The 23,917-nt window shown below is 39.1% G+C and overlaps 1 protein-coding gene across 7 annotated transcripts in view; it reads left to right on the forward strand.

Moving 5' to 3' along the window:
• LOC142155431 (transducin-like enhancer protein 4) overlaps nucleotides 1–2,106 on the forward strand; it is an 86,562-nt gene extending 84,456 nt beyond the window's left edge. For all 7 annotated transcript variants that reach the window (XM_075211027.1, XM_075211025.1, XM_075211028.1 and 4 more), the window contains one exon: nucleotides 1,365–2,106. The gene's annotated coding sequence lies outside the window, so the exon portion shown is untranslated. The remainder of the gene's footprint in view (nucleotides 1–1,364) is intronic.
• The last annotated feature ends 21,811 nt before the right edge of the window (nucleotides 2,107–23,917 follow it).

Below are 23,917 nucleotides of genomic sequence, written 5' to 3' on the forward strand. Positions count from 1 at the left end.
CACTCCAAGTCTTCACATTTTCTACACACTTAGTGGATTATGTAGGAGCACTGGTACTAAACCAAGACAATAAGCAATGAGCTCCATAATGGAGGTCCTCTACATGTATGAGGTAGGAAAACCAGGGGAGCAAGGAAACATTGGTATGATTTAATATTGAGACGTTTCGCTATAATTAAGAGAGCTAAACTACTAAATCTCTAGTAAAAGTGCTCCTATTTGTATAAATAGCTGGCGCCACGAAAAGATTTGAATCAAGTGTTCCATTACTTTACACAAATGGGCTACCCTAAGAAAAGGCCTGTGACAACGATCTGTAAATATGAAAATATGTATCAAACACTAATTCTTAAAAAAAATAATAGTACAGCAGAAATTACCAAACAATTGCCAATATTTAACATACATACAAAGAAAATAAAAGGGTTATGTTCTTAGACAATAGTTCCAACATCTGACCTCCCTCCTCTCGACTAACTACCACAAATTCCCCTCTGGCCCATTCAATCTGCAGTTGGAAAAACCACTGCTGTGATGAAAGATTCTCATACTGGTTATTACTGAGGATTAGAGGCCAATAGGGGCAGCTGTAGCACAAAGGCCACATTTCAGCCGTGTCATGTTAGATTGTTACTGTGTTATGTTGTATTTCCAAAACAAGAGAGACGTGCTAGGCTACAATTATGTAAATATACAGCCTTCATAATGTGTAATCATTTTTAGCCTGTGTCAAAATATATTCTGTTGCCAGCAGCATTGCCCTAACTAGCAGGGTGTAGATTACATCTAGTTATTATTATACAACAAGGCCCTGATAGTGTTTCATTATATTGCTTTTTTTGTTTAAAATAAAAATGAATCCTGTCCTGATGAATTCATGTTTTGTGATTTAAGTAGTATTTATACATTAGTTTATTTGTTCTGTGTAGGCATAGTTTTACGTTTTCCCCAACTATTTTCTTTCCTTTAATTACCACTGACAACTGTGTGACACAAGACACATTCAAGCAGCGTTCTAGAAGTTTAAAAAATGAGGAATTAAAAAGGATTTACTAAGGTACTCTTCAACAGTTATTTAGATCACAGGTTTTCAAGTTTGGTTTTGGGTGGTGGCACACAGACAAGGCTTTTGGGACTACTATGAGCTTAATCACTAATTCTCATCACTGAGCCGCCTAGCCTTATATCCCAACTTCATACAATCATTGAGTACTGGATTTGAGAACTGATATCCTAAGCCAATCCTCATTTAAGGTTTTAAAAAATGATAATTTAGGTGTGATTGTCAGATCTGCAAGAACTGTTGTAATCATAAGAAGACAGTACAGAGACTAAATTGAAAGCAATTTCTCATTATTTTGCAGACAAAGCCTAACTTCGCCCAAGCAGATCAGCCTTTTTCCTCCTGGACACTTACAGAATGCACAGTTTACACAGGAATTTTGTTGTACTCTGCCATTGCTGGTTCACTGAATGAGATGTGCCACAACAAACCCAAAGGGATCATTTTCACCATTGCTCACGGCAACCAACAACTGATGACATACGAGGAGATGCAAATGAATGTAACCCCTCCCCAGATATGAGCTTCACTTCTTAACTTTTATTTCCTGAACGTCCCAAAATTGAGGCAAACTGAGCCGCCACGCCTCAGACTGTACTTTTTATGTCATTGTTGCTGTTTAATTAATATGTGATTTTATTTTTTTTGTATTTTTACTTTATTTTAAATGCTTTAAAAATTCTTAAAGTCTGTGGATCTGCTGATGTACAGTGCCTTTGCTGCTATGGATCAAAATCAAAAGGACGTTGTAGATAAATTTTACCGTATATGTAGAGAATACTTAATTTCCTACTATAAATTAATCAATACTGAAAGTTGGACTGTCTTACTGAAGTTGCAAAATGTGGTAGCAAAAATGGTGTTTTAAGTACACAGTGTTTGATGTCATTAACAGTTTCGTAATAATCTACAGTGTAGAAAGATTTTGATACTAAATTGTGTCATTGTACATAATTATATAACATTGTTGACCATAAGTACATATATAATACTAGATTGTTTGTGCATTCAGACTTTTAAGCATTAAACTTAAGTAACTTCTATTTTTTTTTCTATGAGTCCGTGTTTGTTAACAAAAATAATGTAATCATTAACCTCCTTCAAATAATTAGTCATTATACTGTGTCTTTTGGACACGTAACAGCATTGGAAGACTCACCCATAAATCCTCCACTAATTGCACTTTTTTCCTTTGACATTATCTGGAACATCTCCCAGGGAAATTTTGGTCTTAATTTTTTAATTAGCCTACATCATTAGAGTCCATCTGGACATTGTAAAACCCAATCATTCTAAATTGTTGAAGTGGTTTAAAACATTGTGTGACAGAAGGTATACGTCAACAAGAAACTGAATCCACTCACTTCATATAATACAATTGTTTCATTAGCCAAAAAGCTGTGAAGTGTTTTGTTTCTGTTTTTTTTGTATATTCCCCTTTTTTATTTTATTTTTTAAGTGATGCAACAATTAAACTTGTCTGCAGGACAGAGCAGAATATTCTGGCACTGTATATTTTGTACAGATAATATTTTGAACAAAATGTGTATTTGTATTGCTGGAATAAATGTCCATACATTATGTAGATATGTCATTCAGACTGAATGGCTTATTACTTTTTTACTGTGCTGGAAAATATTGTCTCATAATGTTTTGTGTACCCTCACATAGAGTGATAAGAACAAGAGATATTCTAGATAATGGTGCCCATGTAGATGCACATTCATCCTGTGGTTCAGAACTATGTCTAGTGTGGTCCGAGTGTTGAATGAATAGATGTATGCATTTTGGCCAAATAGACACATCCTGTATGGCCCATTTGGTGTAGTCTGGAACTGACCCCACACACTGTCGATAAACTATTGGTGTGATGCCCTCTCAACGTCCCGCCAATCCACAGGACTGATTTCCTCAGGACTAATTCTTAAATTGCACCCGGCGGAAAGGGGTAGAACTTATTGCAGACACAGAGGAGTAAGAAGGAAGGGGACAGGAAGTGAGGGACAGCTGGAAGCCTTGACGCATAGCAAAAGTGTGACAGAGGTTAATATCAGGAGGGACTATGTGTTATCCAAGATCTGAAGGTGGGGAAAGATAAGTATTACCCATTGTCTTCCACAAGACTGGCCTTGCATTGTAGGAGGGACATAGCAGGAGAGTCACTGTGTGGAAAGTCAGCTTATCTCCACTCCCACTCCAACCCTCTGGCCCTCTAATACTTGAGGAGAGACCCAGAGGTTTGCCTGTGGAGGGGAAAACAGTGGGGATTTGGCTATGGCTCTAAGGAGCCACTCCAGGGGAAAAAGGGTTTTCATTCTGAGGATTGATTCCTGAAAAGGTGCAGGGTTGACGGGTGCTAAGGTTCTGTTCTCAGCCAGCAGACCCAATAATCATTGCTGTCCTGTACCTGGGGAAGCGGGCTGTTGCTCCATCTTGGGACTAGTCATCATCTTACTCCATCGAAATGCTCACCATGTTCTAGGTAAATTGGTGTGCTCACAGGAGTAGGGAGATGGATACCTAGTGCCCCATCATGCTAGTGGAGAGTTTGCCAGAAACATCAAGATGCCAAGAACCCCTGGACCTTTTCTTGACACACTCTTGCCTGTGGAACTTTTGCGTGGCTAAGGTCGGTTGGGAACTGTGTTGGCACTTATTGACACTGGTGATCCACTGACCTATTTAAAGTGTGCAGTTTTATATTCTGTTTATTTTTCTTACAATGCTATCTTGTCTTACTGTATCTTCCATTCTCATCCTTGCCCGTGTGATTGCTGAACCTAAGACTGGTCGGATAACCTAGTGAACTTTGGTTCTAAAACCCTGGTATCCTCACATTAGCCATTTGTGTTGCGCATATCTATATATCTCTATATATATCTCTAGAGATATCTCTATATCTCTCTCTCTCTCTCTCTCTCTCTCTCTATATATATATATATATATATATATATATATATATATATATATATATATCACTCAAAAAAAATAGAAGCACCACACATAGTGTATTATAAGAGAGACAAACTGATCTCTAGCTGAAAGGACAAGTGGTATAGCCTCGTATTAAAAATCAAACAATAAACAGCTTATCTGTTGTTAAATCCCAGACGTCTGTATGAGTCCTCTCATGTGTTGTCTTTATAACTTCTCGTAGTAAAAGGATTGAAAAAGCTCAGAAAGAAAACTATTATGGTGCAGTATGCCTAGACAAGGCTGAGTTGATATTACTATAAGTGGGAACTATAGTGAACTCTTACACGGATCTGGTCCATAATAAAAATTTAATAATAGTTAAAAGTATGCCCGTACATAATAAAAAACATAGTTAGGCTTATCTGTAGATTACCCAGATGATTGTGGATCTCACAAGTCCACCTGGCCAGGGTAGGTATGGTAGTCCAGAAGGAAAAGAACAGAAGAACCTTATCCCCCTCAACGCGTTTCGTCAACCGACTTTGTCAAGAGATCAGGGATATGTACACTACATACATCTGGGAATTAACAACAGATAAGCTGTTTATTATTTGATTTTTGGTATGAGGCTATCCCACTTTTCCTTTAATCTAGAGATCCGTTTGTCTCTTATAATACACTATGTGTGGCACTTCTATTTTTTCTCTTCTAGAAATACATGGGCACTTGCAAATAAGTTCTAAATAATAAGGAGCTGCCTACTGCATAACATTGTATGTTTAATCATATTTAATCATATGTGGCTGATGTACATGTATTTTATATACTTGGGTTGAATTTGCTACAGTTTCTGTGGTGTTGCAACTTTTTCACTAAGTGCCCTTTGCTTATCTTTTTTTATATATAATATCTCACACACACCCCATATATATTTGAAGAATACATCCTGACAATGTGTGCCATGTTTATATAAAGGGCAGCAATGAAAAAAATTATCTGACACTGTAAATGTAATTTTCTATTCTCAACTGTAGACTGCAAGTGCAAGGAACTGCTGGATCTCAAACTTGTTACTCCAGCATCTTTACAGATATTTACCTATCTGACTGCAAGCAAATTTGTGTGTTGTCCCTATTTTTGTCTCAGGGTTGTCAAGATAAAGAAGTCTACAAACCACATTTGTCATTTGGACACCTGGCATACTGGATTTAGTAGATTTAATTGAATGATACATGTTATTGATCTCAGGAATATTTGTTTTTGTGAGTAGTACATGAATCTCTAGACACATTCAAGTGATGATGGGATTATCAGATTGACCATGTAAATCCAGACATATGAATTTCATATGTTGCATGCCTTTGTAAAATCTGCACGAATGAACATTCATCTGATCTAATGACAGTGCAGCTATGTTGCATGTGTAATTTTCATGTGTTGAGATGTTGCTGAACTGATCTGGTAAAACTTACCCTTCAACTGTGGCTGATGAAGAGACGTAATGAACAATATGCAGGGCTTCTATTTATCAGTGGACAAAAGAATGTTAAAATACATTGTAACACAGATTTTGTAATACAACTATTGTTTTTTTGTTTTTTATGTTGGTGTCCCTCATGGAGATACCTAGTTCACAAACTGCTTTCCTATTGAAAATTTTTCTGAGCATATTTGTATTATACATTTACTTTAATGCTGATTTGGAAGAACCTAGGTTTTTAATGTATAACTTTACTTAAGTAAAGTAAGATATCAAGGTTGGTTTATACTCTTATTTATAAAGTACTGTCACAATCATGATAAATACTTTGAAATAATATTCTATGTGCTTGTATATTTAAAAATACTTTAAGGATTACAGTTTAGAAACAATATCTAGCCCTTCATCAAATACCGCACCAGCACCTCTAAAAATCAAGGCTCCTGTGACAGAGGAGGTGGAATAATTTTTAATTTCAGTACCCTGACATATAGGAGGAAGCTTTATCAAATGTTCTAAAAAGGAAAAGTGGAGGTGTTGCCCATAGCAAACCCTAATCTAGCTATCAATTATCTAGTACAGCGGTGGGCGGTGGGCAATGGGCGATCTGCCGAGCATTCCCCTAGCCCCCGCCAGCTGGCTGCTCTGGATTTTATCAGAATGGGGGCAGCTGACTTCCACGTAACGTGACCTTATCTGCACAATGGAAAGAGTTTACATGTGCTCTTCCTCTATCTGGCCCCTTTGAAGGCATTGCCCTTCAGCTATTTGACGTTGTTACTCACTGCTCTAGTACATGGTAAAACATCATAAATAGTATATGATATGGTTACTATCCAAAAACAAAAGGCTCTTCAATTTTTCATGTTTAGATACGCTGTTAGATTGTATATCTAACGACTACGGTTTTGCCTGCTGTCCAGCTTCTCTTGTAACTGCTTGTGAAGTGCAGAGGCAGATAGTGAGCCCTCCTGTCAGGCACTAGCTAGAGAAACAAGGGACTCCACAAGCATTAGTGCACAGCCATTGGCCCCACAAATTCATGAGTTTTTAAACGAGTACCTGTGCAGCTTCACAGGGACATCGGGGAGGCACACTGCATGAACAGAGCATTGTGCAATTGCCAGTGCCTCATTGGAACTGCTTGATCACTGCATTGGGACATTTGATGCAACACCAGACGGGTGTAGTACGAGTTATCGGTGCTGTAAACACGGGCACTATTTACTCCTACATAATTATTCCGATAATGAACAGAGTGACAAAAAATAACTACCAGTAAAAAAAAAAAAAAAAAAAAATACAGGAAATCCGGTGACGGAACATCACGACACTTCCAAATGACAGTTGCGTGCGCAACTGTTTTTTGTTTATTTTAAGCGGCAAAGCACATACTATTGTAATATTAATTTTATTCCTAACCACTAACGTAAAGGTAACTTACCTGGGTCCATGCGTTGCTGCTTTAAATGCTGAATATTTCCAAGTCGCGCACGCAACGGACGTCATTTGGAAGTGTTGCGATGTCCTGTCATTGGATTTCCTCTGTCTCTTTACTGGTAAGTAGTTATTTTTTCTATGTCGCTCTGTTCATTATCGAAATAATTTTGTAGGAGTAAACAGTGTCTGTGTTTATAGCACCGATAACGCAATTATCACTGCACCAGACAAGCTTGTTTTAGACCATGACCATTGAAGTTGTTATTTTCCTCACTGGTTTATAGTACAGATTGCAGTGTACCACAGTGTTCATTCGACATCTGGAAACAAGTTGTAGAAACTTTTTTGAATTTTTTTCTTTATGGATGCTTAAATTATTCATGCTGATTTGAACCCGAATAGTGTGCATGGTAGTCATTTAAGCTCCAAAAATGTTTGAACCTGTTCTCCATGCTCTAATTTAGCTCCATTTTTTTTTTTTTTTTAGTCTAGCTAAAACTTGAAAATTGATTTTGTTTTTTTTTTGTTTTTTTTTTTAACTAGAGCCAATTCATCTAACCGGTCTCAGGGGCAAATGCAGGATTTCTAGAGAGCGGTGCATAGTGATATGTGAAGCGGGACATACCTCCCAACAGTCCTTACATGGACAAAGACATGACTGCTTTTGTCCATCCCTAAGATTGGGTCTGACCTACCAGAATCAGGACAGTTGTCAGACTGTCCTTTTCTTGCTCCTTTCACTATTTGTTGCTGCAGTTCCTGTTCTAAGCTCAGTTGCTGCTTGTCTGGATCCTGGAATGTTGGGTCCCTGTTTGTAAAAAGGACAGGTACATGACATAGAAATCCCAGCAATGAGTGGGTGAACACAGTAGCCCTTCCTCCCTCAAAACAGCCCAATATTAAATCAAAAGCACCCAAGTTTAATAATGAGGTTTACAAGCAACCAACCTGCACAGTAAATTAATGTCATTCACGTTTAATAAAAAGACCAATTTTCCCCCAAACAACCTCAACACTAGATTAATAGTATTTACTCCCAAACATTTAATAATTATTCACTTTTAAGAAATTATTCTCTTCTCCAATTTATTCTCCTTCTCTCCAAACTCAGCTACACAATCAGTTAATAGCTCCCAAATCATCCCAGCATTAAATGAATAGTCCCATCATCCTACCCTTAATAGGTCTGCCCAATCCCAACTAATTAAAGCTCACACTCCAACCCTACTATGAAATTAATATCTCACAACCCACCCACATCATATAAAATACACTATCCAACTCTTACATTAACCTCACCCACACTTATATTAAAAGTCCCTCCAAGCCAGGCTCCATTTTTAATATGGGTTCTTGACAATAAGTCTAGTCATAACTTTTAATTGGAAGTGCATATGCAAGTAGAAATATTACCTGTTTTATGGAGATCACAACAGAACCAAATGCTGAAGGCTGTTTACATTGTACGTATACATGAAATGCCCCCACTTGCATTAAGAACTTACATGAGAACCCCCCACCCTCACCTTCCTCATTCAGTGCTGTGTCTTGTGTCCTGCTGCTGCTGCACACTAGACATGTTCGCAGTGGGAGATGAAGGGACAGAGAGACACAGCAGTGATAGAAATGATCTGCAGATGCAAGCTGTATATAGTGGTTGGTCCCAGGGGAAGAGGCCAGCTACCTCAAGCATACAGTGCCCCAGGCTGGGAGGGGGTACGAGGCACCAGGAAACGCCCCTGTGATCCTGGGGACGATAACCACTTTGAAACAATTTGAGCATCTTTAGTCACACAAGTGCCGCTCTCCTTTAAACAAGCACTGTTTAGCTTTGGCCTTTTATAAATTCTAGAAGCCAATAACAGCTCAGTGAAAGCAGCATAACTATGTTTTAAAATGACAGCCACATATGTGAACAGTTGCTGCTATGGCTGCACTGCTCCCTGGGAAATAGAAATAATGAGAGAATGATGTGGATCAGTGGGGGCTACTTAACAAGTGGGACAGAGCACTGTAAAATAGGATGTGTTAACAATTGCTCACTATCTGTTGGGGTCTCACTGTACCTGATAATACCCATAGCAGACCTGTGAATATATTTTACAGGGGTCTCCAATGACCTAGAACTATCTATGCCCACAAACAAGTATTTAATTAAACCATGATTAACCAATTACTTTGTGCTTGTCATTGGTGCAGACTAGGCTATGAGGGCATGTATCTCTCCCACACTGCCTTAATACTACCACTACTCTAGTTGATGTTTTCTGATCTTACATGGTGTGCTGTAAAGTCTCCTATATGCTAATAGAATTGTGTGTGTGTGTATATATATATATATATAGATAGAGATAGATAGAGATAGATAGAGATAGATAGAGATAGATAGAGATAGATAGAGATAGATAGAGATAGATAGAGATAGATAGAGATAGATAGAGATAGATAGAGATAGATAGAGATAGATAGATAGAGATAGATAGAGATAGAGATAGAGATAGATAGATAGAGATAGAGATAGAGATAGAGATAGATAGATAGAGATAGATAGAGATAGATAGAGATAGATAGAGATAGATAGATAGAGATAGATAGAGATAGAGATAGATAGATATAGAGATAGATAGATATAGAGATAGATAGATATAGAGATAGATAGATATAGAGATAGATAGATATAGAGATAGATAGATATAGAGATAGATAGATATAGAGATAGATAGATATAGAGATAGATAGATATAGAGATAGATAGATAGATATAGAGATAGATAGATAGATATAGAGATATATACAACTATACATTTTACTACTTGTAACCGTATGAAACGATGGATGTAAATTCAATTCCTATAAATAATGTACATCAATAAAAATGTATATGTAATGTGCTAAACTGTGCAGTGGGAAACCATTTAATAAATGATCACACTTACTGCAAGCACACATACAGTTCTGGAGCAGTGTGCTGCAGGATATCATATTTGACAAGCTCTTAAATAATGCACCTGCACTGTCTGTTTCCTGACCGAAGAGTTAGTGAACACAACCCCTGAGATTTCCTGTTTCTTCCGGTATTTGGCGTACAACATTTCCAACTCACAGCAAGTATTATCTCAGAATAATAAGTCGGAGCCATTAAGTGTTCTTACTGTTAAAGATTTTCTGTCTCCGTTATATAAAAATATATATATTTCTGTACATTACAAAATAAATAAATGTAAATCTAACAATTTATGAAGATCTAGTGAAAATAAGGAAGTGCTGTGACCACTTCTTCCCGTTTAATTGATCACCTTCTGTCGAAGTCAGCAAATTGGATAAAGTCATTTCAATTAAAGTCTAGCAAACCTTGGTTGTCTTTGTCTGAAAAGATGCGTACGGTACGCTATGACGTACAAGAGCACGCTACGGCGTGAAAGGGCGTACGCATCCACGACACGTGGCAGCAACAGTAATTGGTCTTTTACCATACATTCGCACAAACACGCATACTTATAAAATAGTACACATTAATGGTAGTTGCAACACATAGTCAGTTATGTTGAAATGTAGTATTTATATGTTATATCAGAGTTACATGCATATTAGTGAAATACACAGAACGGGTTGAAAGAATAACATCATGAGTGGTATCATAATGAACCTTGTTACATATCCTACTGTTTGGTTCACCCTGCGAGGGAATCGCAGAGTGCATACACAAGTTATGAATGATAGGGAATTATGAACTACTCAAGACTAAGGAATCTTGGCGGGAAGAGCAGAGCATACCCCCTGCAGAGATGACCCCCTTCTTTGGATTCCTTAGGATGAACCAGCCAATGATTGACAACCCCTTGGACATTCCTGAGACCTGGACCAATAGATGCAAGCTATACCATCTTCATTGTATTACTGTATCTGATTGTGTATATAAGCAGCAGCTTGTGATCCAGTATGCAGACATCTTGTCCCCAGACTTCAGGATTGAATGACTGCACTGGATCCAGAGCGCCTGCGATAAGTAACGACTGTATTTACTATTACTTCGCTTGAGCATATTATTCTACTTATTGCGAATAAATCTTTGTGCTTTGGAAACACAAATCGAGGTTCGACAATCGTTATTGGTTAGCGACAATACGCACATAACACCTTCCTTTTTTGTTTTTTAAAGCAGAACAAACGTGAATTGATATTTGGTATATTTGGCTGAAGAACAAATTCTGATCTTAAAGAGACAGTCATAAGTTAAATATATATTTAATAATAGAAGCAGTTTACTTAAATAAACATTTAGTGAAATTTACATTTTTATACTGCAAATTGTATTGTTTTGAATTTTGTACAAAGTTTGTAATCCATTTAGGTAAATTATAACTGTGGCATCATTGCAATATAGAGACACAATGAATGACAATCCTGCTCAAAACAAATCAGATGCTGACTTATACCGATCACAGAAATTGTCATTCTGCATTATTATGATAAAGTATGCAGTGATGATTATATGGGATATGATGTCTCCTTTACTGTAATTTATAACGATATCAGAATCCACCAGTGAGGTCTTTGACCTTATAAATAGTCCAAAATCTGAATACCATTATACAGGTTATGGTACTCTTAGCGGACTTTTAATATCTTTATTATGTAAACTGTATAGGTTACATTATACCTTAAAATACTAAAATGTAAATATTTTAGTCAATATAAATCCTTAACTTATTTTTCATAGACATGAAGGATTAAAATTAAGTGTATGAAGTGTGATTAAACGTAAGAGGATGTGAAGTAAAGGAGGGAAAAATGTGGGAGATATTGGGGTCTATTTGTTATGGCAAGTATGTACGAAAGAGTGTCCCAGTGACCAGTGGAGGAGTTGGGATGGAGCTACAGTGTACACCCAAAATGGTCCATCACCTAAGAGGTGGCAGAGGCCAAGAAAGCTCCATGTTTGGAGGACAGCAGTGTTGTATAAATGAAACAATTACTGCTCAATAAACAACACTCTGCTACTAAAAATAGAGCACTGCAACAGCTAGTGCATAGAGGCCTTAGTATTTGGTATGTATCATCCAAAGGCAAAAGTACCTTTTGTGCTAGCTTAATTATGTCCATTTGTAATAAATATATACTCGTAGTCACTTATGTGAATGGCTTATTATGAAAGTATTAAATAATGTAATAGGTTGTGTTGTGGTTTACTATAATATCATGTTATAATAGAGCTTATTACTACAGCCATGGCCAAAAGTTTTGAGAATTACACAAATATTATTTTTCACAAAGTCTGCTGCCTTGGTTTTTATGATGGCAATTTGCATATACTCCAGAATGTCATAAAGAGTGATCAGATGAATTGCAATTAATTTAAAAATCCCTCTTTGCCATGACAATGAACTTTATCCCAAAAACATTTTCACTGCATTTCAGCCCTGCCACAAAAAGACCAGCTGACATCAGGTCAGTGATTCTTTCGTTAACACAGATGAGAGTGTTGACGAGGACAAGGCTGGAGATCACTCTGTCATGCTGATTGAGTTTACAATAACAAGCTGGAAGCTTTAAAAAGAGGGTGGTGCTTGAATTTATTGTTCTTCCTCTGTTAAAAATGCTTAGCTCAAAGGAAACACGTGCAGTCATCATTGCTTTACACAAAAAGGGCTTCACAGGCAAGGATATTGGTGCTAGTAAGATTGCACCTAAATCAACCATTTATCAGATCATCAAGAACTTCAAGGAGAGAGGTTCAATAGTTGTGAAGAAGGCTTCAGGGTGCCCAAGAATGTCCAGCAAGCACCAGTACCGTCTCCTAAAGTTGATTTCAGCTGTGGGATCGTGCACCACCAGTGCAGAGCTAGCTCAGGAATGTCAGCAGGCAGGTGTGAGTGCATCTGCACGTACAGTAAGGCAAAGACTTTTGGAGGTTGGCCTGGTGTCAAGAAGGCCAGCAAAGAAGCCACTTCTCTCCAGGAAAAACATCAGGGACAGACTGATATTCTACAAAGGTACAGGGATTGGACTGCTGAGGACTGGGGTAAAGTCATTTTCTCTGACGAAATGCTTGTCTGAAGAAGGAAAAGTGAGCGCTGCCATCAGTCCTGTGTCATACCAACAGTAAATCATCCTGAGACCATTCATGTCTGTGGTTGCTTCTCAGCCAAGGGAGTGGGCTCACTCACAATTTTGGCTAAAAACACAGCCATAAAAAATGAATGATACCAAAACATCCTCCAAGAGCAACTTCTCCCAACCATCCAAGAACAGTTTGGTGACGTACAATGCCTTTTCCAGCATGATAGAGCACTGTTTGACTGGAAAAAAATCATTCTCCCACCACTCCATAATCTTCTTCTTTATACATCTTTACTTCTACTTTACATGTCCCCCTATCATTCCCTATGCTTAACACATCTTGTTCTATTGCATGCTTTGATTGTCCACCTTTTGCTTTCTTATACTAGCTTTATGCCTTTTTCATATACCCCTCTCATTCTTCAAATCTTTTTTTCTACCACTCAATAATTTATTATCCCACTTCCTGTCAATCAACTCCCCTACCTTACATCATCCCTTTGAACACCTTCCTTGCAATTTTCCTTTGGAATCAAACCATTGCAACACCCTATTTGCACTTTCTGCACAGTTATAACATTTCCTTTCTTTTTTTTCTCTGTTCTTCTTTTTATCAGTACCACAGACACCTTCTTTAAAGACTTCTCTCCTTTTCATCCCCACTTTATCACTTCTCTAAATCACTCCACAATTGTGGTTTGTCCCTCTGAATGCAAATGCATTCCCTTACATAAAGTCCCACCCCTTCATTCTACTTATAGATCATGGACTAGTGCGGAAACAGCAGGTAGAATTCAGTTACTTGTTATATTCCTATTATCTTTTAGGACTAAAGTGTGAAATATACAATGTCTCATTATATGCGCTTTTGCTTTATGTATACGCCATACTCATTATACCACTAAGCTCTGCTTTATCCTTTGGCGCCTTTAATTCAGGTGTTTTCTTGGAAGTAACGACTGAGCCCTTGAAAAATATTTGCGTTTATTTCTAGATTGGTTGACTCACAGTCAGATGCACTTTACATGTCATGTATGGATTAAGCCACAACCTCAATGTATTTAATTCTAATAGCTTGAACAGCAAGGTTGTAACAGCTTTAGACTCCATATGAAATATAACGCTATAATGTAGAGAAAAGTTCATCTGTCTTGTTAGGACATTGAAATGCAGAATTACATTGATGTGCTTTTGATGCTTCGTTGCTTTGGTTATGCTGCTCACCTTGGCATGATAATGGAAACAAGCTATACTAAATATCTTCTCGGCAAATAAGTCTTTGCTCATCATTTTACATGAATAGGTTTTGTTAGTTACAGAAATGTGTAAGTTCTGAGACATTTAAAATCCATTAAAATTTCAGTTGAGTGTATTATTGTAGCACCCATTGCTTTTGGTAAGGTAAAAAGTGGATAAACAGGTATAACTGGCAATTTTATTCTCAAAAGTTAGCACTAAAATAACCTTGCCTGGTTATAATGGCAAAATCCAAAAGTTGGGTATCTGTGTTATGAATCCCAGTGTATTCACGAAGAGCAACAGAAGTGTAAAGCAAAGTGTCTTTATTCAGGTAAATACACAAACAAAGATTACTCAGATCCACTGATAAGAACAGGTTCCTAAGGAGACTGTATAGTAAAAATGGCAGGAACAGGTATTATAAGTTTTACCCCAGTCCAGAAGGCACAAGGCTGTCCAGGAAAGCAGACAGAGTCCAGGGATAGAGCAGTGATCAGACAAACAAATCCAAATAGCCAGGCAGAGATCAAGCAAATTAGCGAGGTCCAGAAGTCTGTCCAAAAGGTCAGGGCAACAGGAAAAACAGCGTGGTCCAATGTACAGGCAAACAATTCGGGGTCTCAGGCAAGCAGGCAAGGTCCAAGGTACAGGCAGGGGTCATACACAGAAGTTCAGTCCAGCAGGTATAAAACAAATAGCACAGGAGCAGGTTAGCAGCAGCCAGGAACAAACGGATGAACTGCACAGAGCACAGCTAGAGGCAGGTACTAAAAGCAGTGGGACATGTGCAGTTCTAATCAGGCATAATGCAAGGAGATTAACTCCTTCAGGCAAGTAGAAGAGTTCAGGAACAGAACAGCAGCACCTCTGTTGGTATGAGGCACTGCTGCTAGGTACAAACAACAGACAGAGTTGTAACACTCTGTAAATTGAATAACTTCCAGTCCTGTACTAGTCTGGAAGGCAAGTATGGAGGATCAGTGCATGGAACTAAATATTAGCAAGACCAAGATGGGAGGTTAAAAAGGCATGGTTCAAAATAATACTGAATAGCTTTGGTGCTCTTACAAGTTCCTAAGTACTACTAGTGGAAGTGGGCTGCTCTACGGTGGTATGCCATAACGCCACTTCTGCTATTGCCTTCATTGTAAAACTATCAAATTCCTTTTACTTGCGTTTTCCATAACACCACTTCTAAATATCCACTTCGACCACTGGGTATCCCCATAATATAAACCAGTCCAGCACCAGTTTTAAGCCATTCTTCCACAGCCTGCCTATAATACTTACTTTACTCTTACTATCAAATGCACTTGTCACTCTCAGTGGAGATCGGAGGGCCAAGACTGTAGAAGATCCCTTTGTAGAAATGATAAACGGAGTATATTCCCCAGCCAATACTCCATTAATACATGCAACACATTATACTAGCAGTGTGCACCTACCCCACAATCTATAGTAGAAGTGCACCCATACATTTCCATTAACGTTATATGGTGCCAAAATCAATCCATTATTATAAACTCATGGCCAGCTGCACATGCTGTTCCTAACTCTGCAGACTACTATTTTACCTTTTCAGTAATAGTGGATTCCGGAAAAGGTAATTGGAGTTCATCAAATGGAAAAGAACTGAACTCCAATATATTCCTTTAGGAATAGCTAAAGTAGCAGTAGGTGGAGCAGTGCATGTAGACGCAGAGCCAGAATAAACACTACGGTATTTTAGGGCATATTGGTGCTATATAAATATATTACACTAATAAAAATATACTTGGGAATATTAAAATATGCCTTTTCATAATAGACCAACTTGTGGTTTAGGTTCATTGGCCCTTTAAATGATCCTCTCTAATAGATTTCTGTAATCCAGGTATCTTCACTTTAATCTTAATAAGATTATCGGATAACTGAAGTGCATTTCAATACATTAAGATTAATTGCAAACTCTGCTTGCAAGAGGACTGGATTTGGAGATGGTGCCAATTTTATAAATATTTTGTCAAAGTCAAGGTTCCAGTGATGGAAAAAAACTCTACTTATAATAAAACAGGTTTGTTATTGGGAATTAAACAGTGATATTAACCAGACACAAAAGCCTCTCTGTGCTCCTCTCCCACTTCTAGAGACTATTAAACAATCTTTCCGTTGCCATAGGAAAATTCACAACTGTTTACACTGCAATGTTTCAGATCCTTCAACAGATATAAATTGTACATGTGAGTAAGTATATTAGCTGTTTATTATGCTTAAACACTTGTGTTATATTAGTAGAGGCACAGCATACACAGGGGCTCTGAAATAATGAACATGTTTGCAGATTTGCTTCCAATCTTAAGCAGTTGAAGTCTTTGGTGAATACTGCCCACAGAGAAGCTGTTCATTAAAAATAAAACTGACAAAATGTTTTCAGCATAAATACATGATACATCATATTCTAGCCATCGTAAGATTATACTGCGCTATACTGGAGAAGTTTAAAAAAATATCTGGCATCTCTAATAGCTAAAAGTCTGACTACAATTCTAAAATATTGGATCTTATAAAAGGACTTCATTTCAAGTGCATGTTAATAACAATAAGACTATGTTTTGGAAATAGACACATGAAGAAATACAGCCAATTTTACAATTTGCTCTTTTGTTCTGCTCAGACATACCTTATGACTGGAGAGGAAGAACAGGGAAGGGCAGAGGTGGGTAAGGGTATGCCAAGTACAGTAAGGGCATGTTATCATAATTGCAAATGAGGTAGGCTTGGATGCAGATGCAGATACAACTGTCAAGAGTTGTATCTCTTGTGGGTGCTGGAGGGCTAGTGCAACACTACTGTACACACTGCTTCTATTCACTGATTGTAAGATGGCCTCTCAAGCTGATAGAACATTATTGATCCGTGTGACTGCTATATAATATGAAGTTGCTGCCATCTATTCGCATTACTTAATTGATATTTTTATTTGGACTGGTTTAGTAAAGAGTCTGTTTGACTTTTGAAGTGGAAAATAACAGATGTTTGTATTTCATTTCACTTAGCTAAATTGAATTTAAATTTGCATTTTGTATTTGTGTTTGTATATAATTATCTTTTATATTGTAACTGCGACTTTTGTATTTATGAATAACACTGTTAAGATAATATTCTCTCTTGTGTATGACACTTCATGACGTTGTTATATTGTATACAAATAGGGTAATGCCACTTATTCATTTACTATAAACACTGTCATGCCACATCTCTATACTGCCTCATCTCTTTCTCTACGCAATTATAGTCCATTGGTATACACACTTGTTGCTCCAGAGGTAAACCTGGCACATATGTTATTGTTGTAGAGCTGGAAGCATCATGAATAAATTCATGTAAATGCAGTTTCAAGCAAATTCAGGGTCCACCATCTTCAATGTTGGAGCCCATAATGATTACATTTCAAAACTTGCAGCTGTAACTGTTTCTATCTGATATACATGGGGATATTTATCATGTCATTACAATTTTTCACAAATAACATTATAAGAAAAGGAAAGAGTAGCTCATCCAGTCTGATAACATTTAGGGCTGGACTTCCTCCTTACAATGTCACACTTTGCAGCCAGCTGGACTGTCTCATTTCAATGATTTCTTGTACCCCTATATACTGTATTTTCTCAATTGTCCTATTTTGTGAAGATTTCCTCTCATGAGGCAGTTAGAAAGGCATTAACTACTGATCTACATTGTTTTATTTGCATTGTGAAAATCCTTTCCTAAACCATCCTTGCTAAAGTGGATGTTGATACTTCATAAAGACCTTTCTATCTCAGTATGTTTAAGTAAGTCATATAGACTAGGGCTAGATTTACTAAGCTGCGGGTTTGAAAAAGTGGGGATGCTGCCTATAGAAACCAATCAGATTCTAGCTGTCATTTTGTATAAAGCACTAAATAAATGAAAGCTAGAATCTGATTGGTTGCTATAGGCAACATCCCCATTTTTTCAAACCCGCAGCTTAGTAAATCTAGCCCTAAGTGTCAGAGCAAGGGCCCTCTTACTCCTTTGTGTGTTTGTTAATAACCACTCTTGTTTTATTACTGTATTTGTTCCCAAGTGTAAAGTACTTCAGCATATTCTGGTCTTATATAAATAATAATAATACATCCATATAATTATGCATTTGTCCATGCTACACTAGGCACTACTATATATGGAAACAGACAATGCATGTGGCTGTGAGAAGCAATGATCCCTAGACCTGTTTAATCATCTCTGTGGTATTCATCTTTGGAAGGCAAATTTAAAAACACAACAGTATAATTTAGTCTTAGTGATCCAACAATGCAGAATTTAATAAGAGGGAGAAAACTGTAACAATTTTATGTATTTTTGGTCTTGACAGGCTGAACTAATATGCCCAATAATATTTAGGAGTCTCAATAAATAAATTGTTCTCCACTTAAGGATCTGACTTACAAAAACTAAAATCGTTAATTTCACTCAAGCTCTGTTATAGATTACCCCAATTGTATTGTTACTTTTTTTTCTTATTATTATTATCGTAGATTTGTAAGGCACAACAGTGCTCCACAGCGCTGTACAGTAGGGAAGACAAGGACATACATAAAACAAGAACAGACAAGACAGACAAAATTAATGGAGACATGAAAACAAAGAGTATAGAGGACCCTGCTCATTAGAGAGCTTACATTCTAAGGGGAAGAGGGCACAGCTGAAACAAGAGGAGCGAGTTTGGCTCAGAGTTGAGATTGGGATATGTGTGAGGGTGCATTAGTGTGAATAGTATTATCGAGGATAAGGTCACCTCTAAACAAGAGATTGGTTTTCAAAAAGCATCTAAAGATTTGAAGGCTGTGGGAATGTCTGATGGAGCATGGTAGGGAATTCCATGAGTGGGGAGCAGCACAGGCGAAATCTTGTAGCCAGGAGTGAGAGATGGTTATCAGAGATGAGACAAGGCACAGGTCAGAGGTAGATCTAAGAGGGCAGGAGGGAGAGTATTTTGATATGACATTTGAGATGTATGCAGGGCAGTGGTGGGATTCAAATAAATTAACAACCGGTTCTCTGCTCTAATGACCGTTTTAAGTATACAAACAGATATACCGAAAGGTAGTTTAATATTTCATGCATTTAATACTAAAATAAGAACAATAAGAGAGGTACACAAAACTAGATTATGTTATAAGAAAGAGTTTTGTGCCATGCTGCTTTTACCCCCCTTCACACTGGGCCATGCTGCTTTTGCCCCCTTCACACTGTGCAATGCTGCTTTTGATCCTCTTCACACCCTAGCATGCTGCTTTTGCCCCTCTTCACACTGTGCCATGCTGTCTTTGCTCCCCCTTGCTTCCATCACTTCACTTACCTTTTCTATCAGCTTCTTTCTTCTCTTTTCTTCTCTTCTTGCTTGCCAACTTCTCTCTGCGCCACTCGTCACTGAACATCGATCACGCCTGACAATCAGTGCGGATGGAGCAGGGTGAGTATTTTCTATTAAAGGACTCTGCTCCCCCCACCAACGAAGAGAGTGGACTCAGTCCGTAGTCACCGGTTCGCCGAACTGAGCCTAAAATTAGGTATCAGTTCTGGCAAACCGATGAGAACCGGCTGAATCGCACCACTCATGCAGGAGTGTTGCTGTTGAGGGCTTTGTAGGTAAGGATGAGTAATTTGAATTTGATTCTGGAGGACACAGGGAGCCAGTGTAGGGATTTGCAAAGTAGTGCAGCAGATGTGCAGTGGTGAAAGAGAAAGATCAGTCTTGCATTTAGGATGGATTGAACTGTGGATATATGGGTGTCAGGAATGCCAGTTAGCAGGAGGATGAAATAGTCAAGAATGGAGATGATGAGACAATGGATAAGAGTTTTGGTAGCATGTTGAGTAAGAAAAGTGCGTATTCTGGCAAGATGGAGTCGACAGGACTGGGAGAGAGTCTGGATGTGAGGAATAAAGCAGGGAGGCGGAGTCAAGTGTGACACCAAGACAGCGGGCTTGGGAGCAGGGCCGCCTTCAGAAATAATCATGCCCGGTACGGGCCCCCTGTGTCCCCCGGATTCATTCCCCCTGCGATCATGTGATCTGCCTGTGACAGATCACATGATCGCAGGGGGAATGATTCCTCCACCCCTGCGATCGCATCCTGGTGCCTGGCTGTCACGGTGACAGCCAGGCTGAAGAAACAGTAGCGGAGACCAGCGGTGGGCCCCCAGGTAAGTATATGTTGTGCTGTTGTACCGGGCCCCCTGGTGAGCCTGGGCCCGGTACAACAGTACCCCCCGTACCCACTTTATGGCGGCCCTGCTTGGGAGACTGAGGAAATTGTGGTGTTATTGACAGTGAGGGAGATTTGAGGGCAGGTGGTGACTCTGACAGTAGGGAAGATAATAAGTTCTGATTTGGACATGTTGAGCTTTAGGTAGCATTGAGGCATCCATGTGGAGATAACAGAAAGACAGTTGGTTACACAAGATACGCTAGAAGAAGAGAGGTCAGGGGAAGAGATATAGATTTTCGTGTCATCAGTGTAGAGGTGGTATTGGAGGCCGAATGAGCTATTAGTGCCCCATGAGGTACAATGAAAAAAGTAAAAGGCCAAGAGCAGAGTCTTGTGGGACCCCAACAGATAGTAGGAGTGGAGGGGAGAATGTGCCAGAGGTAGAAACATTAAAGGAGCAGTTCGATAGGTAGGAAGTGAAACAGGAAAGGACTGTGTCATGAAGGCCAATGGAGTGAAGAGTGTGTAGGAGATGAGGGTGATCAACAGTATCAAAAGCAGCAGAGAGGTCTAGGAGAATGAGTATTGAGAAATTACCATTAGATTTTGCAGTAAGTAGATCAATGGTCACTTTTGTGAGAGCAGTTTCAGTGGAATATTGGGGGCAGAAGCCTGATTGCAGAGAGTCAAGAATGGAATGAGAGGAAAGAAAGTAGACAGGAGTTTGTACACTAATTGCTCAAGTAATTTGGAGGCAAAGGTGAGGAGAGAAATAAGGCGGTAGTTGGAGAGAGAGGCTAGATCGAGAGATGGTTTGATTAGAATTGGTGAGATGAGCGCATGTTTAAAGGAGGATGGAAATGTGCCAGTGGAGAGAGACAGGTTGAAGAGGTGAGTCAGAGGTGGGCATACAGTGAAGGAGAGGGAGCAGAGTAGTTGGGAGGGAATATGGTTGAGTGGACAGGTTGTAGGGTGAGATGAGTCCAGAGACTTCGTCTTCGGTTACTGGAGAGAATGAATTAAAGGTGGATTGGAGAGTATTGGTAAAGGTGGGTAGAGTGAGTGGAATTTGGCATTAGGAAATAACTTGTCGAATGGTGTCAATTTTGTCTTTGAAATAGGTGGCAAAATCATGGGTGGTGAGGGAGGAAGGAGGAGGAGGTGCAGGTGGGCAGATAAGTGAGTTGAATGTGGCAAAGAGGCTATGTGGGTTAGAAGACTGGGTGGATATTAGAGATGTGAATAATGTTTGTTTGGCAATTGAAAGGGCAGTGTTGTAAGATGAAGGGATGAATTTATAGTGGAGGAAATCGGGATAGGAATGAGATTTCCTCCAGTAGCGCTCTGCAGTGCGGGAGCACTTTCGAAAGTATCGGGTCTATTTGTTGTGCCATGGCTAGTGTTGTCTAGGGCTGAAGTGAGTGTTTTGTTATAGAAAGAGGTATCCTGATTAGGACAGGACAATGCAGTCAATGGAGAAAATAGTTGTTTTAATGAAAATGAGAAGTGGATTGGGTTAAGAGTAAATAGGTTTCATTGTGTACGTGTGTATTTGAGTGCAGGGGGAAGGGCATGAAGTAAAGTGAGGTTGAAGGAAAGGAGGTTGTGGTTGGAGAGTGGATAGTGGGAAGGCTAAATTGGAGAAAGTAAAGATGATGCAGTAGTTGGAGAAGACAAGGTCAAAGGAGTGTCCATCACAGTGGGTGGGAAATATTGTCCATTGGGAGAGACCAAAGGTCTCTCTGATGTGCCTGTCTTGCAGAAAATGATTGCCTCAGTTGATGTGGTGTCATATCTCTTCGCCTTTGAGACTAAAATGGCCACCTGGAACCTGGGCGGAGAAGATGGTGCCATATTTGAGAAATGAAGCTCGGCGTGCTTACGATGATTTATCTGATGAGCAGGCTACTGTCTATCAAGAAGTAAAATCTGAAATCTTGACCCGGATAAGTGTGGCCGGAGCAGGGAGAGCTCAGCGTTACCATGACTGGCGTTACCTCCCAGGTAAATCGATTCACTTACAGATGGCTGATTTCTCTAAAGTGATAAAGAGTTGGTTGCAGCCAAATACCAATAGAATTAGCCACACTGTGGAGATACTGGCAATTGACCATTGTGTCCGTGGGCTAGAAAGAAGCTTACAGAGATGGGTGCTACAAGCGGATCCACAGTTTTATGAGCAACTTGCTATGGCGATAGCCCATTACTCAGAATTGCAATGCATGTCTAAGACTCCAGAAGAGAATCCGAAGCTATTGCTCAAGCCAAAGTGGACACCACGGCTGGCGTAGCCAGTAAGAAAACTTTCTCCACCTGCTTGTTCTGAATGTGATGAACCTGGGCACTTCCATGCTGAATATCCAAAGTAACAGGAACCAATAGACTGTACTATGGTTCAGCAGAGGTCAGCCTTTCCTAGTTACTGTACTAGGTCTCCCTCCATGGGGAGTCCCTTATCTTTCCGAGTGACTGTCCTGATGAATAGGCGTGCTGTTTCGGCCCTGGTGGATTCGGGAAGCGAGTTGACATTAGTCTTCAGTTCTTTTGTTCTAAAAGAGGTGTCTACAAGATTACCTAACGTGAAGGTGATGTGCATTCATGGAGCTACTGCGGAGTGCAAGCAGACTTCCAATTACCCTAAATAGCTAGTTGAGGTAGTGGCTACTAAAGCCCCAAAACTACCAAACCCCCTTATCATGACTTTCCCATTTTCCAGGAGGTTATTAGTGACCGGATCAGGTTGGATATATCAGCAACTGACACACCAGTTGAAAGTCCATTCTTAAAGGAACCTGTCCAACTCTCACTGGGCACTGGAAAAGTGACAACAGAACTGTTGCCTATGGATGCTGAATACGGGTCTACGACCGATACTCCTCCCGAGTCTCACCCAAGGAAACAAAAGGTGAAATTGAGCCAATCATTTACCAGTGACACTGTCATGGAGACTTTGGGGTCAGCAGAGGAAGCTGAGAACTGGTTCCCAGTTCCAAGACTCATTTCATTTCAGGACTTTGCTAGGGATCAACATAATGATGCTAACCTAGAAATGACATTTAGATCTGTGGTAAAAATTATTTATATGGTGAAAGCTGCCAGGCCAGCAGAATGTGTACTGTTTTTCTTTATTAAAAGGGATTTGTTGTATAGGGTTGGGTTGTTCAGGGAAGGAAAGTTGAACAGCTGTTAATACTGCAGGTACACGTGCCTTTAATATTGGAAACCACACACACACACATCTTTGTGGGGGTCATTTAGGAGAGAATAAGAATCGGGAAAGAGATTTACTACTCTGTTACTGGCCAGGAATACATAGGGCTGTAAAAAGTTATTGTTTGTTCTACCCAGAGTATAAAAATACCTCTCCAAAACCTGACTACAGGGCCCCATTCTTGAATAGAAAGAAGAGATAAAGTGTCCACCAGTTGGATGAAGTCAAAAACGACAAGTTAAACATGTCGCTTTACTAAAAACCTGGCATGAGGAGACCGTGATGAGAGGGCAT

Source organism: Mixophyes fleayi, chromosome 1, assembly GCF_038048845.1.
Source record: "Mixophyes fleayi isolate aMixFle1 chromosome 1, aMixFle1.hap1, whole genome shotgun sequence".
Taxonomy (NCBI): domain Eukaryota; kingdom Metazoa; phylum Chordata; class Amphibia; order Anura; family Limnodynastidae; genus Mixophyes; species Mixophyes fleayi.